The sequence below is a fragment of the Quercus robur genome, chromosome 8 (genome assembly GCF_932294415.1).
Source record: "Quercus robur chromosome 8, dhQueRobu3.1, whole genome shotgun sequence".
NCBI classification, from domain to species: Eukaryota; Viridiplantae; Streptophyta; class Magnoliopsida; order Fagales; family Fagaceae; genus Quercus; species Quercus robur.
The window spans coordinates 8,972,062-8,984,275 of NC_065541.1; the positions used below are offsets into that span (position 1 = coordinate 8,972,062).

Here is a 12,214-nt window from a genome sequence, read left to right on the forward strand (position 1 = left end):
TCTCCAGTTTGTTTTGCTTGTTTAGTTCTTTGGCTTGGAAATTGTAATGCAAATTTTTTCCTGCTTAGTGTCTTTTTAAAATTTGGAGCATTGAAGTGGAGTCACTGAATCTGCCTGAGAACATTCTATAAGCACATCATGGAGAACCTTACTGGCTATTTCTTAGGTTTATTTGCGTTGTATACGAAGTTATAATTTTTTCGTATTGCATTGGTGTCAGCATAACACCAATATTTTAGTAGACTTTTTAGGTTTCTTCAACATTAGAAGTAGCCCTCATTCTTGGGGTTTCTCTTTAAGTTGTATAAATAACAGTGTTAAAGAGTGTAGTCTTCGGCTGTTTGATGTATTCTTTCTCAGGTAAGAGATTTTTATATACAAGGTAGTTTATGCTCGAGCTAACCTGTTTTCCTTTTCCCACATAACCTGCTTAATCTATGTTCTTCTAGCACGCAATCCTTTAGGATTATGATAAATGCAGTCCCTTGAAATCAACAATTTCTCTTCATGTATAATATACTATTCAAAATAAAAAATAAAACCTTTTGCTAAAAGATCCGTTGATGGGGAAAAATGTCAAGGAACAAGCATTCTTTGTTGGATTGTTAGATTTTATTTTCTTAAAATTCAATTGTGTATGTGTTATACTCATTCGGCCATCTAATTAAATTAAAGACACTTTTGTCTCATGTTAACTCTCTTCAGAGTTGATCCGTAAGACAATGCAGTAACAAATGTTTTAGATAAGAGAGTAGAGTTTTCTTGTTTGCTTTTATTTTGGTCCTTTTGGATAGAGTATTTCTCCAGACGTTAATTTTATTAATGCTAATTTAGTAGTTTTTTGAATAAAAGATTTCGCTAATTTTTTCTCAAAAGAAAAAAAAAACAATTATGCATTGAATGTGACTGAATGTAATTATGTCCTTTAAGGAATTTAAAGAAAATTGTTGTTTTCCTCTCTAATTTCCTCTCATAAAGAGTGCATATTTCCCTCTTCAATTTGTTCACACCTCACATAATAATAATAACCTTATATTTTCCGTGTTGGTTTTTAAGATTCAAATTCCCAAAATGGATGTCTAAGAAAAGAAACATGCTATGTCAATAATATTCAAGAATGAAAAAAAACTTAATAAAATTACTCCCTAAAAAAAATTAAAAAAGGAGACCCGACTTGACCCGAATGTGTGGGTTTTGGGTGAGAGGAATTTTGAGTCATATTTATCAGATTGGTTTAGACCCGATTTGACCTGACCCGGGTTGTGCTTAGCCCTAGTAGTTGTTGAATGGTCTAGGCAGTCAACAAAGAATAAGGGGTCTATCAAACATCTAGTTATCAACTTGGACATGTTTTTTTTTTTTTTAATTTTTTTTTTCATTATAGATTGTTTCCAGATTTTTAAGATAATCTATATTAGACACTATTGGTTAAAATATAATGTTGGTCTATAAACTTTAATTCATGAGCAATTTTAACTTTAGAAGTTTAAAGTGATAAAAAATGTTGATGATTATTACGTGAACTGAACTAAATAACATTTTCAAGATTAATCTTCTGGGTTTAAGTTGGCTATCGTGCCTGTGTGAGCGTGTGACTTCAATACTTTTTTTTTTTTTTTTGATAACGAATGGAATAAAGTTGATCATTTTCTCTTTTTTTTTTGGCAGATATATCATATATGATAACCCACATGTATATTACAAAGTAAACAAGAAGAGAGAGAAATTGCAAGTGGTCTCTTGGACACAATTCCCAGCCCTTTTCTTCATAGTTAATTTCCAGTTTTAAGTTGGGCACAACATCTATCTTTTAACTTCAAAAAAAAAAAAAAAAGTTGGGCACAACATCATTGTCATGAAGCCATCTTCATTCCCAAAAAAAAAAAAAAAAAAAAAAAGGATATGTAAGCTTTGAACATCTTCATTCAAATTATTATCATAAATGTGATGACATGTATTTGTTCTTTGTAATTTCTAATGTAATTGCTTGAAGGATTCTTTGGGCATAGTTGGATAAATACCATAGACCCCTAATTTCACATGTACAATACAATTTGAAATTAATTAATTGGAAATAGCCCAACACCCAAATGTTGCACATTAATTCTGCATTTAACAAACAGTATAAATGTATCAGTAAATCATAATGAGCTATAAGAAAAATTCATAGAGGTTTGGTTTGGATTATAAAGATTTCTTGAATAGCAACATTTTTTTTTTTTTTTTTTTTTTTTTTAAATTTCAGAATAGCAACATTGATTAAAAGGCATTCCATCAGTCAAATTGCCCTGTTCTAATATCCTAAACTGAGGAAAAAAAAAAAAAAAAAAAAAAAAAAACAGCCTTACCATGAAAACAAGAAGCACACATGTTGAAGAGATGCCATATTGCCATCTATGGAATTTAAAGTAATGTCATTTTTTTTTTTCATGAACCTGAAAGGCTACAATCCCATAGAAGTTAGAACAGACACGTAGCTTATCAGGTGTTAATCTCATATTCAAAATACCTTTACTATTTTGTTTTGGGGTCTTCAAAATGACTGGCTCTGCATAACTTCATGCACCACGCTTAGTACCCAATTCAAAGTATGCAACTACAGTCTATTATCAAACGATGAAAGAGATACAAAGTCACATTATAGGGATTATATTTATATACCTTGTTAATTTTCAAGGCCATTCAAAAAATAAAATAACTCTGAAACCACCAAGACAGGAAACAAGGCCAAGTTCTGCTTCACCTGTATTGTGGGACACATCTTATCTGTTACCTAACCTTCCAGCCTAGGAGCGGTCGGTAGGGCATCTCACATTGGAGTTCTAAGTTTTAAGTTCTGGATTATAAAGATTTCAAGTCCACTAATTTCAGTACATTTAATTAGTGATTTTTCTACCTTCTTTTTGTTGTTGTTGTTGTTGTTGTTGTTGTTGCTGCTGCTGCTGCTGTTGTTGCTGTTGTTGTTGTTGTTGTTGTTGTTGCTGCTGTTGTTGCTGTTGTTGTTGTTGCTGCTGTTGTTGTTGTTGTTGTTGAGAAAAGTGACTTTTAGTATGTTTGTTTGTTTCAATGATCAAAGCAAGGACATTGCTTGTTTTGCAAGACTTAATATGTGTGACTTATTCAGATTGGAGATTCACTAGAATTCTTAAGTACCTCTTTTGTTTTTAAAATCCTAAATTCATATCAAAATAGAGCTATTTTCCTTTTTATAATTAGAAAATAAAAAAATGGAAAATACATACTCCTGCTAAGTACTAACTTGTATGTGTTTGTTTCTCAAAAAAGAAAAAGAAAAAAAGAAAACTACTAAGTACTCTCTCATTTAGGAGTGTTCGCGGTGTAGTTTTAGGTCATTTTTAGTACCGGACTTGCGGTTTAGCTAAAATCATAAATGCATCATATCTTATTTTTGCGGTCACATGTGTAGTGCGGTGCAGTTTAGACTTTAATCAAAACCATAAACAAACTACATCTCAATTTTGCGGTCACATGTGCGGTGTGATGTATAAGATTTGGTTTGAACAGTTTAAAGTTGGTATATTTTTCAAATTTTGGGTTTTTTCTACCCAACCCAAAACTAATTTTTCCCTTTGTTTTGGACTAAGTTTTGAACTATTAAACTAGTTTTTCTTTATTTTGGGTTGACTTTCCTAGTCAACACTTGATACGATTATCAAACTTTTTTTTTTTTTTGGTTGAAAAAACTAGGATTATTAAACTATTAATAATATATTTAGTATTAAAAATAAATATATTAGTATATAGAGAGGGTGAGTGGCTATACCATTTTGCGTGCGGTTTTAGTACGGTTTTTGTATTTTGTGTAGTTTAGTGAACACCTCATTCATTGCTCCCATATTACATTCATTGCTCCTTTATATATTTCAATCCAAAAAAGCAAATAAAAGCTTGGGTACTAGGAAATTTTGAAATTTGTATCAAGAATCCAACAACTTAAAAGAAGCTCAAAGCTTCGAAAACGAAAAAAAAAAGAAAAGAAATACTAGAAAAATGTCATTCAATTTAAAAGCACAAAATAGATAATCCCAAACTAGGCACCACCAAAGTCATACATATAAATTAGGTTCTAGTTATCAATTTTGCAATGTACATTGCAAAATTGATATTGTTACACTTTTGTCTTGGGCTTGAGTCCCGGCATCAATGATTGTGAATATTTCTTTTTTAAAAAAGGATAGAAAATATTTAGAAGTTTCATAATTTAAAGAGTCAAGACATCATATCTCACTGTGATTTATTTTTTCATATGTTCAAGCATAATGTACATTAAAAGACGTAAGTATAAAGATATATATAGCTTACGCACCTGGTTAAGAGGTTGTAAGCTACACAAGGTGAAACCTTATTGGCATACAATTTTTTTTTCCTAAGAGATAATTTCAATTTATGAAATCTGCTACTTGATTACTTTTTATCAACAAACTAAGATATTATTTGGTTTTTTGACGCAGGCAAGAATTGAACCTCAAATATCTTAATGACATACAATCTTAAATAGGTAGCTACATATTCATATTATTAAGACAGACCCATAAAGATATCATCCTAGGACATAGAATAATCTAATCATGTTTGGTTTTAGTTTCAAGTTTCAACTACTTTCATGTATCTCGACATCTCATCATCGTGCTATTCCTGTGCCTCTGGTTTCGTAGGAAGGAACGTTCCTCGTTTCGAAGCTCTGCATTAGTGTTGGTCACCAGCGTTGCATCACTCTTATCTACAAAAATGAAAGATAAAGTTAATTACATTGACAAATTATAAGTTATAACGTCACAGTGTACTGTAAAGAAAAAAAAAAAAAAACTGTCGATTTAAGAAACATAGAGAGGTATAGTACACTCTGGCGGCTTTACTTGTACGTAAAGGACCACCCTCACTTGTCCAAAAGAAATTTTATACATGTAAAAAAAAAAAAAATTTATATACATAATTATTTTAAACTAATATGTCTATGACCAACCTGACTTGATTTGAAAAAAATGTATATACATATATATATATACTTTAAAAAAAATTATATACTAAATTAATCTATTTTTACTATTCTAATAAAAATGTTGAACATTTTTTTCTTAAGAATCATAAGAATTCGAGTTCAATAAATATAAGAATAATGCTACCTCCATAACATTTTCACAAACTAACAATAACAAGCTAACAACTACTTGTTGCATAAAATTTGTTATGAAATTATTGTGATCATTTTATTATTCTCATATAGCATTTTCAATTTGCACTTTATCTTTTATTAGTCTTTTTTTTTTCTTATTTTCTTTGTTAGTACAAAGAAATTGTAATATTTCATGTATTTGCATGTGTTTTTTATGATATTGATATATTCAAATTGTCTATTTATTTTAAATTTTGTATAATTTAAGTTTTTTAGTTACCACCTTAAAAAAAAAAATCCTAGAACCTAGTGGCGAAGCCAAAAATTTATCTTTGGGAGGGCCATCTATAAAAATGTGTGTGTATAAAATCTAAAATAGTAATGTACAATACTTCATAACTCAACATGTGCAATAAACAACAACTAAATACATGTTACTTTTTTTTGAAGTGCTAAATACATGTTAATAGAGTAGTATATGCGATATATTTTAATCAAACTAATTAAGTACATTTATAAATTATAATGCCATCCAGTATATAATATATTGGTTATTATAATAACAAATAATATATTATAAGGAAAAAAAAAAAAGCAAATGAAGAGTAAATTAATAAAAAGAAAGCAAAATGAAAAGAAAAGTAACACAAGAATACTGTACATGAGTGAATAGCCTACAGGAGTTTCAAGCTTGTCTTTCACTCTTTCTTGTCTAGTTTAATCACACAAAACTTTTATTTTTATATTGTAAACACAAAACTGTAGCGGGAAAAATGAAAGAACTGAAAAGAAAAAAAAAATTTGGATTGTATGATTTATTTTATAATATTTTTAAAAAAGTTGATATGACTAACCTCTAATTGATTTTTCGTCTAGGCCACCATTAATATCACTTTTTCATTTACCAATAACTACTTACCACATCAATCGTTTGTAATATTTTTTTGTAAAATAAATTGTATCTCTAACATTATTCTTCTATTTAAATGAAAGTTAGGATTATTTTTAGACTTTTTTTTTAATACTAGAAATTCTATTCTAACCTAATCTAAGTGTATATATGTGTGAAACTCTTTATTGGAGACTTAAATCTTGGTTCTTACCCCCACATCTCATGAGCATTTATATTTGTAAAGTGACATCACACTAAAAGTATGCGGTGCTTAGACTTTCTTAAATATATAGGTATATTATCGGGTATAAGAGCCAAAATGATAAAGTTCTTTTAAAAAAAATTTAAACTATTTAGGATAATTCCAAAAATAAAAAAATTCATTAACTTTTTCCAAAAATTTTGGGGGGCCTCGGTCCTTGTGAAGGTCCGCTAGTAGAGCCACCACTAAAAGCACAAAATATGAAACATATAAAAATAATGTTCTAATAAAATATTGGAGACAATCCTCACCTATTTAAAAAAAAATTAATTGATGTTTTGGTCTAACAATAAAAGACAATTATTAGATGTAGATATCATTAAGTACTCTCTGTTTTTGCTCCCCCGTGTAAGACGAAATTAATGTATATTATCACTATATTTCTGTAAATGGTTATTTATAAAGAACCTCACACTTGAAATAATGCAAGTTTGGTTTATTTTCCAAAATAAGTTGGCCACATAATTTGACATTGTATGGTTTTACCTATACCAAAAACACCAATTGTGGAACAATCAAGGCATCTGAGCTATAAAAAAAAAAAAAAAAAGAAATTAGCAAAGGAACATTTTTAACTCAACGAAGAAAGAAACATACAGGTTTGAGAAAGAACTTGCTCACGAGCTGATCTCTCGGATGAAATGAGAGCAACAACGGCAAAGACAAGACCAAGAAGAAGAAAAACATTTAAACTTAAGTAAGCCATTTTCCTTAACAAAAGAGGATTGGAGAGAATTCACTGAGCAAACACGCACTGAGGAATTTCTCTGTACCTTTGGTGGTTGAGTAAAGACTAACGAGCAGTGTGGCTCTCCCTATTTATAGAATTTTGGGGAGAGAGAGAGATATGGGGCCACAAAAAAATTGTTTGGTTTTGAAGATATTTGTGAAGTGCCGACAATCATAGCGTGAAGTACTTAAGCAATGGAGTTCAATAGTCTAGATATTTAGTTAGGTTGGGAGATGAGGATGGGACACCACATTCATGCGCGTACTTTATTTTAGCCAAAGGACATGACCATTATCGAAAAAATTAAATGTGGTTCTGTTACTAGGTCAATTATACGATGAATATATCATGGGATGTGACAAATAGATAGGTTTAAATTATTAAGATTAATGTCTATCTCATCGATTTGTGTTCGCTCATTATGGAAAATATTTTCATAAGAATATTCTTTCTATTTTATGTTTCAAATTAAATATTTAAAATTTAAAATTTTGTATAATGATATAACATTTTAAATATTAAATGACATTGTAACATGTACATGGTTGTTTTTTACTATTACTATTATTATTATTATTATTATTATTATTATTATTTGAGTATAGCATATACATAGTTAGATATAAGAAATAAAACCTTAACTCTAAAATGTGTTCTTTCCATTTTCACTTGAAATGGATTTTTTTTAAATGAATTTTCTCAAAATTTATGTGCTAATTAAGTTAATGGCTTTAGGTAGCATAAAGTTGTGTTTAATCAATTAAACAGATGTGTTATGCTTGATTAAACTCTTAAAGATGATTAACCTTTGTTTTGATAATTTAGGTAACGCATTTGATGGATTTATGTTTAGTTTAAAAACTATTAAATATGACCAAGGGTTTTGTACTTGAATCGGTTGGCACCTTCTTATATGTCATGACATTCGGGTTCAAATTCTCTCTCTCCTAATTATCAATTTATCCACACAAGAAAAGAAAAGAAAAAAGAAAAAAGAAAAAAAACCTCCTACAAGACTCTTAACATCTTAGTCAAGGAGTTACAACTTAGGCAAAAACCAATTTTTAAAGGTCATATATATACTTAGAAACCAAGCCAAATGAATCAATTTTTAGTTGGGATTTTAATTTCTAACCTTGTTATATTATTAAATCCCTGAACGAAATATATGACTAAAATCACATGATACATAGTGTTTTAAAAAAAAAAAAAAAAATGATAAATAGCGTTTTAAAACTAAAATAAAATATAATTTCCAAAACTTTAGACATATATTTTGTCCTAGATTAGGCTTGTGAGCACCCTAAGGCATGACTCGTCAATGCCTTAATGGCTACCAACTGAATGACTCTCCTAGGTGTTGCTCAATGTGTGTCCATCGTAGACATAGGCTCTTGTTAATACACCACTAACTTAAAGGTTATGGTGGAGAAAGAAGTCATCACTTGATTGAAAGCGTAGAATCCAACTTAAACCTTTATGCTTAGGTCTAACTAAAGTAGACCTGACTTTGAAATTAGGATAATATGATTGGGCCGGGCCAATTTCCATACTAAGAGGGGTTGATTGAAATAGTAGAAATGAAGGCCAGAGCCTTGGCTAATTATGTATAGAATGTGACTGAATGTAGTTATATTATTTTTTCCTTAAAACTTGTACTGAAGAGGCTAGTGATATTTATAGAAAATTATTGTATTCCCTCTCTAATTTCCTTTTCTCATAAGAGTGTATATGTTTCATCCTTTATTTCGTTCACACCTCACATAGCGATAGCAATAATAAATAATAATAATAATAACTAGTCGCTAACCCGTGCGATGCACGGGATAGTTAAATAAAAAATAAAAAAAAAATTATTTTGCTACTATAAATTGGCTTTAAAAAAAAAAAAAATGCTATGGTGATGTCTTTATACAATGCTCAACTGCAATTAAATCTACTATTCACTACCAATATAATCTATATTATCCTACACATTTGTTTGCATAACAAACGGGTCATTTTCATTTTTATAATAAAACAATCTATGGTCGATGAGATAGATAAAACTGTTTAGTGTTCAGCCCAAAGGATTGTGCAGAACTTCTCCTAATCACAGATGTTTTGGTTGTAAACCTATGCACATATCATAAAGAGTAAATCCTACTTTGGATAAATATATTATACAATTATTCAAATGGTTAAATTAAAAAGGAAATAAAGAAGAAAAGTTGCACCAACCACAAACTCAATTAGATTTCTTTTGAATAAAATGGTGTTATAAAGTGTTATTAAAATAAAAAATAAAAAAAAATAAAAAAAAATAAAAAAAAATAAAAAACAAACAAACAAACTGAGAAAGGGGAAGGAATACTTACACTTGAAAATAGAAAAATTGAAAATCTACAAATTTAGTGCTTGATAATAGATCTACAAATTGCATTCTCATATCCTCCATCTTCTGCAAGTTAATTGGATATAATTAAAAAAATTTCCTAACAGAACACTCTTTCCTTTCCATTTTACTTTGCATATTTTCATCCTAATAAAGTTTAAGAAGTGCTTTGTGGTCACTGCATAAAGAATGTGTGCACAAGTTTAAAATCAGTAATAGAATTAACATTAATCATTAAAAAAAAAAAAACTACAAATTCCATAAAAAGGATCAGTATGGATTAGCTTAATAATCAACCTGCAGGAATCACCAGTAAAGGATCTTCTTCATCAGCTTCCTCTTTCCAATTATTGGAAGCACAAATGGGTCACTATGTGCAAGAAAACCAGCAATTGTTAAGGCTGGATTGAGGCATTAAAAGATAGACTCCATAAGAAGCATCTTTCCAATATTTGGGTCCCAATGGTACAGTGCAAAGATGGTGACCTGTTACACAAAATGTTTTTTTTTTTTTTTTAATTACAGTGAACATCCTAAAGCTGTTAACCAATACAGAAACTTGTATCCAATGACATATACCAAGTGGTAAATGCCTCTATATCATCTAGAGCCCAATTGTTTTAAAGCATTTTGAATCACAAGAGCATTTGATGGCTAAAGTGCTTTTTGCCAAAAATGATCAAATAGTTCGAAGCAACAAACTTTTAATATGCAATCATAGTTCTTGTAAAGCTGACAATTTTAGGTAACTGATACTGAATCAATGCAGTATGGATCATCTTTGCATAAAATATATAATAAATAAATAGGAAAAAAAAAGGAAGAAAGAAAAGGGTTTAAATTAATCAATAAACAAATTAGGCTAACTAAGTTGGAGAAACATGTTTCATAGAAAGCGAATCTTGTATTTGCTAATTAACCTTTCATGGTGCTACCTCAATACACAATAAAGATACGGAATTTTCATTAATCTAAATGCTCAAAGAAATAGAGAGAGTTGAGAACTATTATATAATTTAATTATGTGCGTCTCAAATAACTTCGTTTCTATAAGGTTTTGATCTTCACTACTTACATCAACAGTAGAATTGCTAAGCATGAACAACCATTAAATTTTGGCATCAAAAAGATTTATATGCTTATATAATAGTGGCTGTGAACATTAGAGAGTGCTGACCATTATAACAGTGCATTCTTCTGCTTCTCTCTACTTCTCTAGTTCCATCAATAGACTCAATCTCTATTTCATGCAATTCAGCCTCAACATTGCAAAACATTACTGTGTCTGCATAGACTCAATTCATCTTTATTCTAAAATTAGAAGAGTCACCATTTCAAGTTCTTTTTTTCGTCAACAATATTAATACCACCACACCCAAAGTAATTAGAAGTCTAGAACAAAGCTCTATTGAGTTTAACTCATAACATTTTCATCAATCATATAAGCAATTTACCAGAGTATGAGGAATAAAATCATTAAAAAGGTTTCCACGAAATTAAAGCCAAAAAAAATAAATTATTAGTAAGGCAGTTTCCCTTTATTAACAGTGTGAGTAAAAGTGAAATTCAAAGTGGAAAAGTCTTTCAAAATATATATATATATATATATATCAACGCGTAAAAGGAACATTATATATAAAACTGTCTGTGTTGCAAGAAAATAGCCTTACCAACCAAACATGAGATGTGTGTCTTCTTGTCCTCATTTCCTCCATGAAAGCAGGATTATAATTGAATGGAGTTATCTACTTTTTGTCTATTCTAAACCAAGCCTTTCATACCTCTAGAAAATATCAGCAACCCCTTCAATTAGAACAACAATCCCAATTATTTAAAGCAAATCACCAACACCCTTTTAAAATGACTGGAATGTGCAAACCGCTTTTAAATTAGAATCTATATTTTCTTAAAAGATCAGACAATGGTGTTTTTTCTCCAAGAGTTTGTTATATATTTTCAAAGTCAAATTGGAGCTCTCAATGCCTATGATGTTGTCAAGAATAACCACATATGGTAAATTATTGAAGGCCTTGGGACCCAAGTGAAGAATACAAATGCTTGATTCTTGTTTATTCTTAGTGCATTTGTGGCCCAAAATTCTGAGGGATGATTGGTATGGTTTGTATTGGTCTTAGTCTGGGTTTCAGCTAGATTTAGTAAGTGTTTATACTTAGTGAGCACCAAATTTTCAATCTCGAAATCAAAAGCTAGTTTTGATATGATAGAAAAGTTTCCTTATCTGTGCAACTGAAACAGCAATTTTATATAAGTAAAAGCTCACCTCAGGGTAGCAATCTTGGTGGACAATTGTCTGGTTGTTCGTATTTACATACACCTCACAAGATACTCTTGCCTGATGAAAATGTTGGAATGCAATTTAAACACATGGAGAAAGAAGATGCATCATGTAACAGAAAAAAGCTTGTAAGAGAATACTATGGAATTGTCATAACAAAACTAAAATTTCCTTAACTTACCATTTCTTAATGCAGTAAGTGTACTGCTGTTGTTTTGTAACATACTTAGTTATTGCAAAAAGCCACGCAATCACATACAAATATTTCCAAATAAACACTCTATAGATTCAGAGCTCAAGATTGTTTCTTTACTTATGTGAGCTGATGACTGGTTTATGTCAAGTAAAGCAAATAATGATAGTACATAAAAAGGTAAAAGGGTAAATTTGCCAACTTATTTGATGCACATATCTAAATCAATTGTTATTGTGACATTATTTGAGATTTGCCTTAAAGATTTTGAAACTGCAGCATAGGCATATATAATTGAGACATAGGACTTTGTGAAAAATCACAAAATATGAA

The 12,214-nt window shown here is 29.8% G+C and overlaps 1 long non-coding RNA gene across 1 annotated transcript; it reads right to left on the bottom strand.

Moving 5' to 3' along the window:
- Positions 1 to 9,511: 9,511 nt before the first annotated feature.
- LOC126694467 (uncharacterized) lies at positions 9,512 to 11,877 on the bottom strand. Its single transcript, XR_007645778.1, has 3 exons — positions 11,674 to 11,877; positions 11,063 to 11,195; positions 9,512 to 9,878 (listed from the first exon to the last, which is right to left on the bottom strand). It is a non-coding gene; the product is annotated as an uncharacterized LOC126694467 (long non-coding RNA).
- Positions 11,878 to 12,214: the final 337 nt, after the last annotated feature.